We start from the raw sequence: 13,581 nt of genomic DNA on the forward strand, positions 1-13,581 counted from the left end.
CGTAACAGAGATGGTTACATGGAACTGCATGAACATGGTTACATGTTGACCATTGTGGAGTCCTTGCAGTATTCAGCGGCCACAAAAGGTGGGTGGTTGCTACCTTGGGTGGAGTTGGACGAGGGCGAGAGAGATGAGTTGGCGGTGTTTCCTGTGGGGCCTGTGACAGATGAGGAGATCAGTGTGGGTTTGGTGGGCGAGAAGGATGGTGATTTTGTGGGGATGGAGCCTGGCTGTTTGACGAATTGGATGGGGAGATCGAGCTACTCCGGACTCATCAGTTGATTTATTTGTCTTTTTTTTTATAAAAATAATAATAATTCTCTTCTGGCCTCAGAACTGGTGACGTGGAACAATAATAAAAAAACATCCACTGTGCCTTAACACAGACGATCCCCACTCTTTTTTATATGAAAGTCTGCATGTTAATTGTTCGAGGAAATGCTTCTACCATGAACTTTTGGATGAAACCATGCTAGCGATCCTCAACTGAATGCACACAGATCGTTGTATAGGTTGTAAAAGAACAATTGTATCATCCATCTAGTTGACCTGATCTTTCTTTGATGAATTCACATTTTTGTATTCTTTTGATAAGTTAATTTTCTTTATTAAATTTTGACTTTGGATTATTTTTTGATTAAAGGCCATTGATCAAATGGTCAGCATCATCTTATCAGTTTGGAAGGGCTTGCCAAAAGGATTGTTTGGATGATCTGAATATGCAAAGCATGTGGGGCTCATTCATCAAACAAATAGTCTGTATGACCACCTTAGTTGCTTGTACAACAATTTTCACGGCCGTTACTTTTGCTCTGCCCATGAGTTTGTTTTAGCATAAATAGTAGCACATCATTTTTAAGTTATATATATATATATATATATATATATATATATATATATATATATATATATATATATATATATATATATATATATATATATATATATATATATATATATATATATATATATATATATATATATATATATATATATATAAGCTCTTTTATAGGAGAAGTTACTTTTTAATTAGATATTTTTTGATATACAATCTCTTGCTTTTATAGGAGACAATACTTGATAGGGTGGAGGCGACTGGACGGCATGTCAAGAATGGTCATGAATGAAAATTTATTTCCCTTATATAGTTTCTTTGTTGGGTTTCTCACGTATGAATGTTGGAGATATTTGGATGATGTTTTCAAGCTATAGCATGATGATGATGATGATGTGTGTGTGGATTTGTGTGTGTGTGTTTTTTTTTTTTTTGGGTTTGGCTATTAATCTTCAATATATACTTCAATGTAGTAAGTTGTTTATGTAATGCTTGAGATATATTATTTTATCCGTATTTGGATGTAATATGCTTATTCTAAGTGGAAGTAGTTATTTCAAGTGTTGGCTCAGGACGAGGTCCACAATCCTTTACCAGAGAGTTTACATGGGTGCGTGGTCAAAGCAGCTCATCAAGTGCAGGCTATAATCTGGCTTTTGCTGCGCAAAATTTAGGTCAGTCTTACTCTGATAACCTAATAGGCCATACATATAGATTAAATGTTGACTGTTCGTTTATTTCTTTAGCATACATTTGGCTAACATGGTTTGCAACCAACCTGATTCCTGGACCTAGGCATAAAGTCATGGGTGAGATTTGCTAAGCGCACAGGTGGGTGAAGCCTTGCTCAACAACATGCAGCCACATGTGCCAATATAGCATAATTTGCAAGAACAGAGATTTCTATTAAGTGGACATGAAGGATGTGGAGAATAGTGACATGAAGGATGTAGCGGCATTTGATTGAGTGGCAGGCGGATGTGAGATGTGGGGCCACGCAAAGCATGTTGAAAGTTGTTGGCTGGAGTATGTACGGGATGTAGAGAATAGTGGCATGGAAGTCCATTTTCCTTTAACAGTTTGTTTTATCATGATCCTAATTTTGTTGTAAATGGTGGTAAGATGTTTTGATGATGTAATTTTCAAATTGCAGCACGGCGACATATATAGCTTTTGCCAACATCTTTTGACATGTTATAATGTTCTATTATTTGTTATTATACCAAATAATACAAACAATTTATGTAACATCTGATTTATTTTCCTGTGTGCTTGTATGCATGTAATATGCTTGTTGAAAGCTAAAACAAGAAACAATTTCTTTACGGTGTACGTAGGCCTAGCAAGGCTTCCTCCAATCTATTCCTTTTTTAGGTGTCAAACATTGTATGACCGAGAGTTTTTGACATTGTGCTCAGATTTTCAATCTACACAATTTGTGCCCATGGTACAAAAATGTGTGGTTGGTACTTGGTACTATGTTCCTAGTGTTGGTGGAAAATACTCCACTAGTCACATTGTTACCATTCTTCTCGTGGGCCTTTCAAATGCTCCAGTAGTCACATTGTGGCTTTTTCTCCACTGAATGTGTAGACTGTTGGCATTTGGCACCGAAACTTCCATATAATAAGCTGTTTTTTTAATGCTTAAACTGTATTACCTTATCTATGTTTGGATGTAATATGCTTATTCAAAGCAGAGGCATTTATTTTTTTTGTGTAGGATTAAGAGGAGGTCCGCAATGCTTCGTTGGGGATTTCACATTGGTGCATGATCAACGCTGTCCTTCAGGTGCAGGCCACAATCTAGCTTCTACTGCACAAAATTCAGCTAAGTCTAACTCTCATCATCTGATAGGCAATAAATATAGATTAAATGCTCACCGTCCCATTTCTTTGACATACGTCTGGCTCACCTGGTTTGTGACCAACCTGATTCTTGGACCTGAGCATAAGTTCTGGGTGAGGTTTGTTAAGCCCACACATGGGTGGAGCCTTGCACAACAACATGCAGCCACATGTGCCAATATAGCATAACATGCAAGAACAGAGCTTTCCATTAAGTAGCCTACCTTGTTTAAAACTTCTGACATAGAAGTGAAGTTGTTTTACACCTCAATGGGCTGTTTCAAAACAAATGGATATCTAGAAATTTGTATTACCCTGTTGGGCCCTATTGAGGAGCGAACGACTTGTTTTTTGTATGATAAGATCTAATCACTGTTGCCCTCCTCTATTTATACTGGGAACGTCAATGCTCTGCCTGCATCTAGGGCCCATCAAATTGCATTTCATCACAATACCAAAAGCAAGTACACTTCCGTAAATTGCTCCACATGGCACCTTTCTTTAGTTCCGTTCATCCCTGAAGATGAAGGCTTGAAAATGAGTAATAGAAGTTTCTTTACGGAGGCTTCAAATTGCTTAGGATTTAATATCTAAACAATTTGCCTGTGGAAAGGTTACCAAGTGAGATAAGTGAACTAATCCACCTGAGAAACGTCTGTTGTACAAATACTGGATTACAAAGCTTCCCATCATCAACGGGCAATCGTCACAATTTAAAAACTCTATATTTAGCATCTTTCTGTCACATCAAAAAATATATATCCAATGCAATTGGAAGTGGCAACAGTTAAGACATTTCCATGTGAAGCATACGTGGGCTTGTTTGGGAGGGTATCTTACCTAAGGGTATCCACAACTCGACCAGATAAGTTACCTCAAGACTATAAGATATGTAAGGGCTGGCAATTAGATTTACAGTTGCTTAGAAAATCTGACAAATCGTAGAAAATTAGGAATATATTTAGAGTCAGAAGCATATGTTGAGGTGTTGTATGAATCAATTACCAAATTGGACTGCCTCTAGTCTGTGTTGTTGAATCGACTGACAAAGAATTCCCACATTTACCGAAGCTTTTTCCCACTATTCACGGATTTCTCCAGAAGAAAAGTGATTTTCCTGTGTCATCATCTATTAGAAAACTGTATTATTGAAGTATTTATTTTTAATGAGAAGGAACACCCTCAAAATGGAACCTCTTTTTTTCCATTCATTCATAAGCATAAGCATCTTATCTAATTACAATCAATTTGTTCTTCATCACATTGTTTGTTTGTTTGTTTGTTTTTTCATCTCATCTTTTCCTAATTACAATAGAAATTGTAAGAACATATGCAAATGTTTATTTGACAATAAGGAGGTTGTCGGAAGCACGAATATCAAGGTATTCCCAACCCATTGAAATACTTCGAGAAATAAATGTCCAGCCAGGCATTGAAATACCATTTCCAGTGGGCTTTTGAATGTCACTCTAATGGAAGATACATTGCTTGGTAAAACTGAATATCAGGTGAAAAGGCCAGGGTTATCAAATTACGCCATCGCTTGGTAAAGCAAAGGCCGGATAGCTGGAGCACCTCATGTAATATTAATATAAGTTAACCGAATATCTTTTGAGATAAAACTGTTGGGTATGTCTGTCAGATTGTGTTACAAACTACTGATTTTACAATAAACATTTTGGTTTTAAATCGGAATAAACTGTAATCAATTTTTATTTGGAACTTGGCTTTTGAATCTCAATACTCAGGAATCTACCGCGATGTGGTTGCCCCATTTGATTGTAATGAATTAGAATAGACAGTTATGGTATAGATTGGCAGTATATCAGACGCTTTCAGCTGTGCATAGCTTTCTCTTTGATGTTTGCTGGTATAACCTTTCCTGATTCAATTTGTTCTCTGACACAGGTCCTTGTAAGAAATGTGCCACCAGACAAACCAATTTCAAACTGATCCATCATATCATGTCATTGTTGCTTATCCTGTGATGCAACTGGATGCAACAAATGTAGTTTTGTTATCTGCTTTTAGTATCCAAAATGACACGGCTTACTTCTAAACTTCTATCTTTTCTTGAGCATTGGCTTTCTATGCATGCATGCATGCGTGCGTGCTTATTAACTGTCATCCTTCCATGTCTGTTTCTGATAGAAAAGCTGGATTGTGTGTGCATGTGTTATGTATATGTGCACATGCATGCTTGCCTTTGTGTGTGTGACATTGATAGAGAACCACATCTGGATATTAATCTTCACACAGAAAGAAAGAAAAAAAAATGGTCATCAAACATAAGGGGAAGAGAAGGTATGTTCTAAAAAAAGTGAGGAAAAACTCAACAGTCGAGGAGTAAGAAGGAAACTCTCAATTTACAGATAAACAACCAATGGATGGGCCATTTCATAGGAGCAAAGCTCAAGAATAGAAAACTTTTTTTCTAAGCACAACTACGATGGAAATTGATAAAATTAGTTCTCCCTGTGGGTTTTAGATCAACCTCTCCACATACCAACATTTACACCATATTACTTCCCAAGGATGCATGTCATCCCTCCTTATTTGTATTTCTTTCCTAGTAAAGTTCTCAAGGTTTGTTTTTTGTGTTAATTAATTTAGGATTTTCAATAAAGTTCTACTTGATCTTTTTTCTTTTTTAGTTATTCATGGTTTGCTTCAAGCTGAAGAGATGGGTGTCGAGCTTGGAAAAGAAGTTGATTATACAATTCGTTTTGAAGATTGACAAATCTGGTCGAACCTATGTGTGTGTGCATGTGTGTGTATGTTTTTTCAGTTTCTGTGCATTCTTTGAGGTGGCATTATAGATAGTCCAAGAGTTTCTATTTATTCAATGTTGCATGGGCATATAATTTAATAATTTCTTTTAATTGATTGGGATTGGATCATATATAGTAACAACCGCTTCTGGTGTTTAATGCTATTAGTATGTCTTAAGATTTGGAATTATCTTCTGTTTGGAATTGCAGGGTGTAACTATGATCAAATTTCTCACAGATGGTGTGCCACTTAGAGAAATGATGGATGATCCTCTTTTGACCTAGTATAGGTATTTATAGCAGTTTACATTTGGAAGCCGATAGTCTCCAGTTCCTTTTGTTTTTATTGGAGGTCAATGATTTATTATTATTATTTTTTACTTTTCCCTTTGGGCAGATTTCCTGAGATAAATGGTTTGTAATTCATGTAGGAGGTACGATACAGTGTTTAACCTGTACAGTCGAGGCCCACCTTTTAGTCTTCCACATATGTTCTTCCAGCGGGCCTCATTCTATATCTGGTGCATGTGGAATGTAGCATTGTTTTTTTTTTTTTTTGTTGGAAGATTCCTTTAATCATCATTTTGTAGGCCATCAAAAGGATGGCCACATGGAGGATTGTGAAGGGCCCACCAGATGAACAGTCTGGATTAGTGAGAGGTATGCTGCACATTTACAAGTTCTTGTACCACGCACGATCTTGTATTTATCATGGTCCCTCCATAACTGGACATCTACAACTTGGTTTGGTGATCTGGTCTGGTCATCTCATTGACAATTATTGTTGATCGGCCATGGGACATGTAGTATTTATGTAAATTTTGACTATTGGAAGCAAAGCCTCTGCTTCTTCTAAATTGGCTATCCCAGGGAATGAGAGTTTGGCCGAAGAAATCATCCTTGCCAACAAACTCGAGGACTTATCAAGACATTCTGTTTCTCTTAATCTAGGCAATGGACCTGGTGGTTTAGCCCAAGAGCTAAGGTAGGTTGTTGTTTTACATGTGAGAGTTGTTTATATGGTCATGTGCATTAAAGAAAGAAAGAAAGAAAAAACGACCATCGATAATATGTGATCCCGACCATCAATCTCTCCCTACCATGGATGTCCCATAGACCTTGCATATTTGAAGATCATAGCTATTTAATCTTTGGACTTTGTTCCACTTGAATGTGGCCATTTGTTGGATAATTAAATTATTAGGATCTTGTAATTGGTGAGACTTTTGGGGCAACAACATCCACGTGTGTGCCCATCAGATGAACATTCTAGAAATAATTAAATTATTTTTTCCTTTATATTTTTATGGCTTAAATCAATGATGCAGGAGACGAAACGACTTGAGTTTTTTGGAAATCAATCAAGGATAAGGTAATCAATTAGTTCTTGTTTATTTTGGGATATTTTTAGTTAGTAAAGATTTGATTTTTGTATTTGCATTTTAATAGTTATTTCTGATTTTTAATTGTACTGCAACATTTTTCGAATTTCAAATATTTTAAAAAACACAGGTTTCAAACGAAAAAAAACCCCATTTCCCAAAATTAAGACGGATTTGGTAGTGTGGTGAAATTGAAAACTATTTTAGGAACGGTTGAAAACCGTTCCGAAATTGAAAATTATCGTCATTTCAAAATAAAGACTGTTTACTGTTTAGGAATTATCTGATTGGATCAGTGACTCTTGATTTGATTTTCCAGATTTTTCAATCATATGGTCTGCTCTTTAATTGGATGGACCTGTTTAGCTAGCAGTGTGTTCACTTTGGCCCTCTAGATGATCAAATGGCTTGGATGCATCAATTCCCTCGGGCATGCAATTAAGTGGTGTGTGGATAAGGATTTTTACTTTGTTTTGGTTTGGTAAATGATGATAATAGTAGTTTGTAGTGATTTGCTTTGCAAAAGATCTAGTTCATTTTGATGATACGATTGTTGGATGTAGTGGTAAGCAAGCCTTAGTGGTTTTGTGCTGCCTCCTTGCGTGTGTGTGGAGGAATGCTCACCAGCACACTAGTTCTCACGTGAACTCGTGAGAAGTTTTGGAGAACTCATCTCCCGTGATATAAGCCCAAAAGCCCAACTTTTACCTAGATCCAAAACTTTGGTGAGCCATGGAAAAAAGAGGCAAATTAAGGGAGAAAACTGCTTCATTTTTCCATGGCCCACAAAAGTTTTGGATCAAGGTAGAAGTTCAGCCTTGGGGTTTCATGGGGTGCTACATCACACGAGGAGATGAGTTTTCAAAAAGTTATCATGAGTTCTCGTGAGAATTGGTGGTAGGTGAGCCTCAATATATATTCTTATTGCCAACCCCGTACAAAGCTTTATATATATATATATATATATATATATAGGGAAAAGGTACTATGCGCTCGACCTCACGAGTCCGTCCCATGAGGTCAAGCTGTGTGGGCCCCACCGTGATGCGTTTCGAACATCTACCTCATTAGTCAGATGCACCATTCCATCGTGGGCCTAGGTCTCAAAAATCAAGTCAATCCGTGACTTGTGTGGGCCACACCACATACAGAAGTGGGGAAGGGCCATGCACCATTAAAACATTTATAATCATTTTTTGGGCCCACTGAGATGTGGTTTGCAAATCCAGACCATCCATTATGTGTGTCCCACTTGGATGAGGGTTCATACCAAGTTTCAGCAGCATTCAAAACTCAGGTGGGCCCCACCAAGTGATTTTATATATTTTAACAGTGTCTTCACATGATTTTAGATGGTATGGCCCACCTGAGTTCCGTATATGGCTGATTTTTGGGATATCCCATAATTTAGAGGGGACCCATCAAATGCACAGTGTTGATGGTCGACACACATCACAGTGGGGCCCACACAGCTCGACCTCATGGGAGCTTGTCGTGAGGTCGAGCGCATAGTACCTTTTCCCACATATATATATATATATATATATATATATATATATATATATCGATCGATTCCCATTAAAAAATAAAGAAATTTTGATCATGGCCGTTTCTTTTCTTTTTTATTTCTTTTCTTTCTTTTTTGGCCTTTTTGAACGTAGTAGGAAACTACTGACATCGCATGCATTATGAGGAAAGCTACGTTCAGTTGCACATCTTCTATCACCAAACAGAGGCACCCTATATGTGCACATGTGTGAGATCTGTGCCACTCATTCAACATTTTCACATGTACAAGATCTGGGCCATTCAATGGGGGCATCCACAGCTGCATGTTCTCGCCCAAAACTCAGGTCGGTCTGATCAGGTGGGCCTAGAACTAGGAAACCACAGTTGCATGAATCAAGTAGTAGACAGTTGGAAAAGAGCAATGGTCCACATTCAATGTATACATGCATCCCACCTGATAAACGATGTGTCTTAATTTTTTAGCGAGGCCGCAACCATAGTGGGCCTTGCCCTTCCCTGATGAACGGCCTGGATCTTTCATAGTGCTTGCCCACTCATGGTGCTACTGGAGATAAATGACTCAGGTTAAAGCATTTTTCATCCATATGCTCTTCTTGTGTGTATTCTCACGAAAACACTAGAGGCTGCCCCACAGAAGAAAGGCCCTTCAACGTTGCATGTTAGAGCTGCCATTGCAACAGCTTTTGGTGCAGCAGCTGCTCATTCCAAGTTACTAGCAGACCAGAAAGACAGGGAAATAGAACATCTAATGGCAACTATAATCGAAGCACATGTTCTTGATTCTTCTTCTTCTTTCCTGTTTCTGCTTCACATTCAAGATGAGTACTGATTTGCATTTGCTGTTAATAGCTGAATAAGATTCAGTCCAAGATCAAGCATTTTGAGGAGCCGGAATCAATCATGGAAAAGGAATATGCCCAGATACAGCAGCTAAAAGAGTCCATATTTGCAGATTGGATTGATGTTCTACAACGGGCTTTCCGTGTTGGCATTCCAAGGTACAGGGATCCTGGTTTTGTGAAGTCGTTGGCAGGTAGCTTGTTGTAATGGAGTTTCTGTATCATGGATTTGTTCTATTGACATGGGAAGAAAAAGACTAAAAAGAGGATGGTATGAAAATGAGGTTTCTTTAATTCTAACAGTTGTATGCATGTGTTTGTAAAATCTTAAAAGAGAGAAGTGCCTTCTAGTTTCGTTGTTGGGGAACATGACTCTTGGAATACAGATAATTTCACTGATGTCCTGCGCTCGAATTCTTGTGGTAGTAATTTGATGCAGCTCTCCTCACAGTTCATGGGATGATCAGGGCCATTGATCTGGTGGTCCAAGATGTGGATGTGCCAAAGCAAGGAAATTGACTTTGGTGTCCCTCAATCAGCCAACTGCAAAAAGGAATGGCTCGAGATGGGTCTGTGTTCAACCCTGCAGAACTCATGACTGTATGGTCAGTCTTGTCTGACTGCAATGTTTGGCCCATGGTTCATCCAATTGGTGGCCCACCACATGATGGGCATTCACCTTGTGAGAAATTACCAAGTGTACTGCGAGGAGGGAATGTTGGATGGAACTTATATGATGAGAGGCAATTGCTAACATTTCTCTATTCATATTTTGGGGAAGGTTTTATTTTTATTTTTATTGGGCTATCAATCAAACTGGTGGTCCAACTTTCACACTTCCTGATTGCTCTTCTTGATTGCTAATGACTGCGCAATGGGCAGTGTTTGTATTAGGTTACGTGTTAAAAATCCCCATGAGCAGATTGATCAAAGCCCTCTGATTAAGGGCCTTATAAATGCAAGGTAGGAGTCGTCCAACTGACTATTTTATGGGGACCCTTAATCAGATGGCTTTGATTGAACCTTTTTCAATAGAAGAATCAGATGGCTTTTGATTATCTGATTGGGGTGATTCTGTGGTTGTTTGCAAATCATGGACTGCTTTATGCAGTGGTCCACCGCAATTTAATCTTAGGTGGGCCTACTTGGATTCCATGATAAGGAATTTGCAGGAACCAGGTGATGAGGATTGCTGATGGATGTACCTTAAGAGGAACCGTGCGATATGCCACCCAGGTCTTTCCACACTGCATGAGGATTTTAGTTCTGATTCAGTGGGGCCCACTTACTTTTGGTCTTCTGATTCAGTGGGGCTAGAGCTGGGCATCGGACTGAGTCAGATCGGATTGGGTCCAACTCGATCCTATCCGAAATCTCATTAGCCTGACCTAAACTCGATCTGTTCCAGGACCGAGTCCAGGTCACCTGACTCGAACCATTCCAAATTGTACATAGCCTGATCCGATCCAAGTCCGACTCGGTCAGAAAAACTGAGTCGGATCTGATTGGGCACGGCACTGTTCGGATACTAGAATACACATGAAGATTGAAATATCAAAACTTGCGACGCAATACGAGATGTATAGAACGAAACATCAGGGCCATTGAGAGTCGAGACAAGTACCCCTCCCTGTGATGACGATTTTCGTACATTAATTGCTTGAGTAGACATTCTCTGCCTACTTCGCTCCCCCGCGCGACATCTGAGCTGTTCATTGGTCTTCAAATGCACGTGTGTGAGGCGAGTGCACTCCCTGTGTGCCACGCGTGAGACGCATCCATGCGTGGTAATGTGACACGTGTGTATATCAGGTGGGACTCACATTGTAGATGATCTGATCAGACCAAAATGTGGACACTCTGATCAGACCAAAATGTGGACCTACCTGATACATGGCGCTGATATCGTACACACCTAGCTAGCACGTGTGAGGGCATGCAAACGTTCACGTTGAGGGATGACCCTGCCACTAACCAATGGCTAGTGGTCGGTAGTCTGTGGGCCCCACCATGATGTATGTGTTTCATCCATTCCGTCTACCCATTCTTCCCGATCATTTTATGATATGAGCCCAAAAATAAGTTTGATCCAGATCTCAAGTGGACCGCACAGTGTTGATTGAACGCCCAGCATTAAAAACTTCTTGGGGCCACGAAAGTTTTGGATCAAGCTGAAATATATTTTTTTCCTTCATCCAAGTCTGTATGACATAATCAACAGGCTAGATGTCAAATAACCATTAAAATGGGCCCTAGGATTTTTTAATGGTGGAAATTCAATCACTACTTTTTCCCATGGTGTGGTCCACCTGAGATTTAGATCTACCTCATTTTTGGATAAAGCCCTAAAATTATCTTACAAAATGGATGGACGGCGTGGATAAAACACATAAATCATGGTGGGGTCCAAATAGCACCGATCAAACAGATATTACCAACCAGATGCAGCCAATCGTCATTTTTCATGCATTCAGCATTCAAAAAATCAAAACAAAATGAAATAAAATGATATTGAAGAGAGGCAGTGACATACAGATTGACGGATGGGCCCTTGTTGCAGCACAACCTGACGAAAAGAGCAGCAACGACGCTGACCAAGATGAAGATTAGGGTCGTTATGAAGAAACCCTTGGGCAAAGATGCCCTATCTCAAGATCTGATGTGGAGTTCATAGGAATTGAAGCCCTGGGATAAATCAAGACCGTCAATCATAGATGGACAAGGATCTGCATGTGGGGATTGATGTCGTGTGATTTGGGGGAGAAATAGAAGCCCTAACAGAAAGGGAGAGATAGATATATATAGAGAGAGATAGACATATATATATATATATATAGAGAGAGAGAGAGAGAGAGAGAGAGAGAGAGAGAGAGAGAGAGAGAGTTGGGGGCTTAGGTATACATTGGGCGGGGTTTTTTGGTGATAAAACTTTTACAAAATAGAGAGATTTACATCCCGAATCGGGTCGGTTCAGACCCTTTTGGTTCGGGTTTTCGGATCGGTTTTGTCTAGATACACCACTATCCAAACCCGACCCGAAAAAGGATCAGATCTGGATGGACAAACTCGATCAGGGCTGATCAAGGCCATTGGTTCTGTTCGGAACGGTACTGAGTCGGGTCGGATCCACCGGATCGGGTCCAACATGCCCACCTCTAAGTGAGGCCCACGTACTTTTGGTCTTCTGCATTCTTCTGTGGATTGATGATGCCCCAAAACTCACCTCTATAGGACAATCTCTACCTTTGGATTTGTGGGCTACTGATAGAAAATCAAGAAGAGACAACAATCTACATTCAGCCGAAAATACTCCCAAAACTGACTTCTAGGATCTTCAGATGTAATGGGGTGTTTGGCACATGGTAATGGGAAGGATTAGGTGGGATGGGATTCAAAAAATATAATTACTACATATGATAGGAATTGTCTCGGTTGCCATGGGATAAGCCTAATTCCATGAATTATTTGTGATACTGTGGGATTCACTCTTTGGTTTACTGTACATTGAATAGATATACCCACCACCATTTGAAATTATTGAGAATAACACATATGTGTTATATCCAAACCGTTCATCTATTTTATAACCTCATTTTATGGCATGGGCCTAAAAATGAGGCAGATCCAAAACTTATGTGGCCACCTTCACAGGAAGTGAATTGCGTAGTGAGTAACTCACTACGCATAACGTACTGAGTAAACTCTGCTAGGTGTGGTCCACCTTATTTATTTATTTTATCCGCCCTGTCCATCCATTTTCCCAGATAATTTTAGTGCCTAGTAGAAAAATGAATCATATAATATGTTCAAATGGACCACACCACAGGAAACAGTTGATTTGAACGTCTACTCGTTGAAAATTTCTTAGGGCGATAGAAGTTTTTGATCAAGCTGATATGTGTGCACGTCTTTATGATCTCATGAACAGGTTGTATGACAAATAAACATCACTGTGGGGCCTAGCAAGGTTTCAAGGGTGGAAATCATTATACCTACTTTTCCTGTGGTATGATCTACTTGATCTTCGGATATGCTTCAATTTTGGTATCAATCCCTTAAATTAGATGGAATAAAGGATGGACGGCGTGGATAGTCTATATACACTCAAGGTAGACCCAACTGAGTTTACTTAGTACAATAAGGGCGTGTTTGGATCAATGGCCCAGATTGTATTGCATTGTTTTTTCATTAAATAATACACTCACTGGCGTTTGAATTCGAATTGAAATCCGGCGTACACGTGCCGCCCGAGTATGTTGTTGAACCAAATTATGAATGTCACGCGTCTCTGTTGTAATTAATCCTCGCATCGTGCAGTGCAACACTTTCATTGCACTGCACCGCCTGCGTTTCGATGGTCCACAATGCCTTTCT

The 13,581-nt window shown here is 39.3% G+C and overlaps 1 long non-coding RNA gene across 1 annotated transcript; it reads left to right on the forward strand.

Annotated features, from left to right (window-relative positions):
* The first annotated feature begins 9,012 nt into the window (after positions 1-9,012).
* LOC131221198 (uncharacterized) lies at positions 9,013-9,606 on the forward strand. The gene is made up of 2 exons (XR_009159099.1): positions 9,013-9,140; positions 9,218-9,606. It is a non-coding gene; the product is annotated as an uncharacterized LOC131221198 (long non-coding RNA).
* Positions 9,607-13,581: the final 3,975 nt, after the last annotated feature.

The sequence above is a fragment of the Magnolia sinica genome, chromosome 12 (assembly GCF_029962835.1).
Source record: "Magnolia sinica isolate HGM2019 chromosome 12, MsV1, whole genome shotgun sequence".
NCBI lineage: Eukaryota > Viridiplantae > Streptophyta > Magnoliopsida > Magnoliales > Magnoliaceae > Magnolia > Magnolia sinica.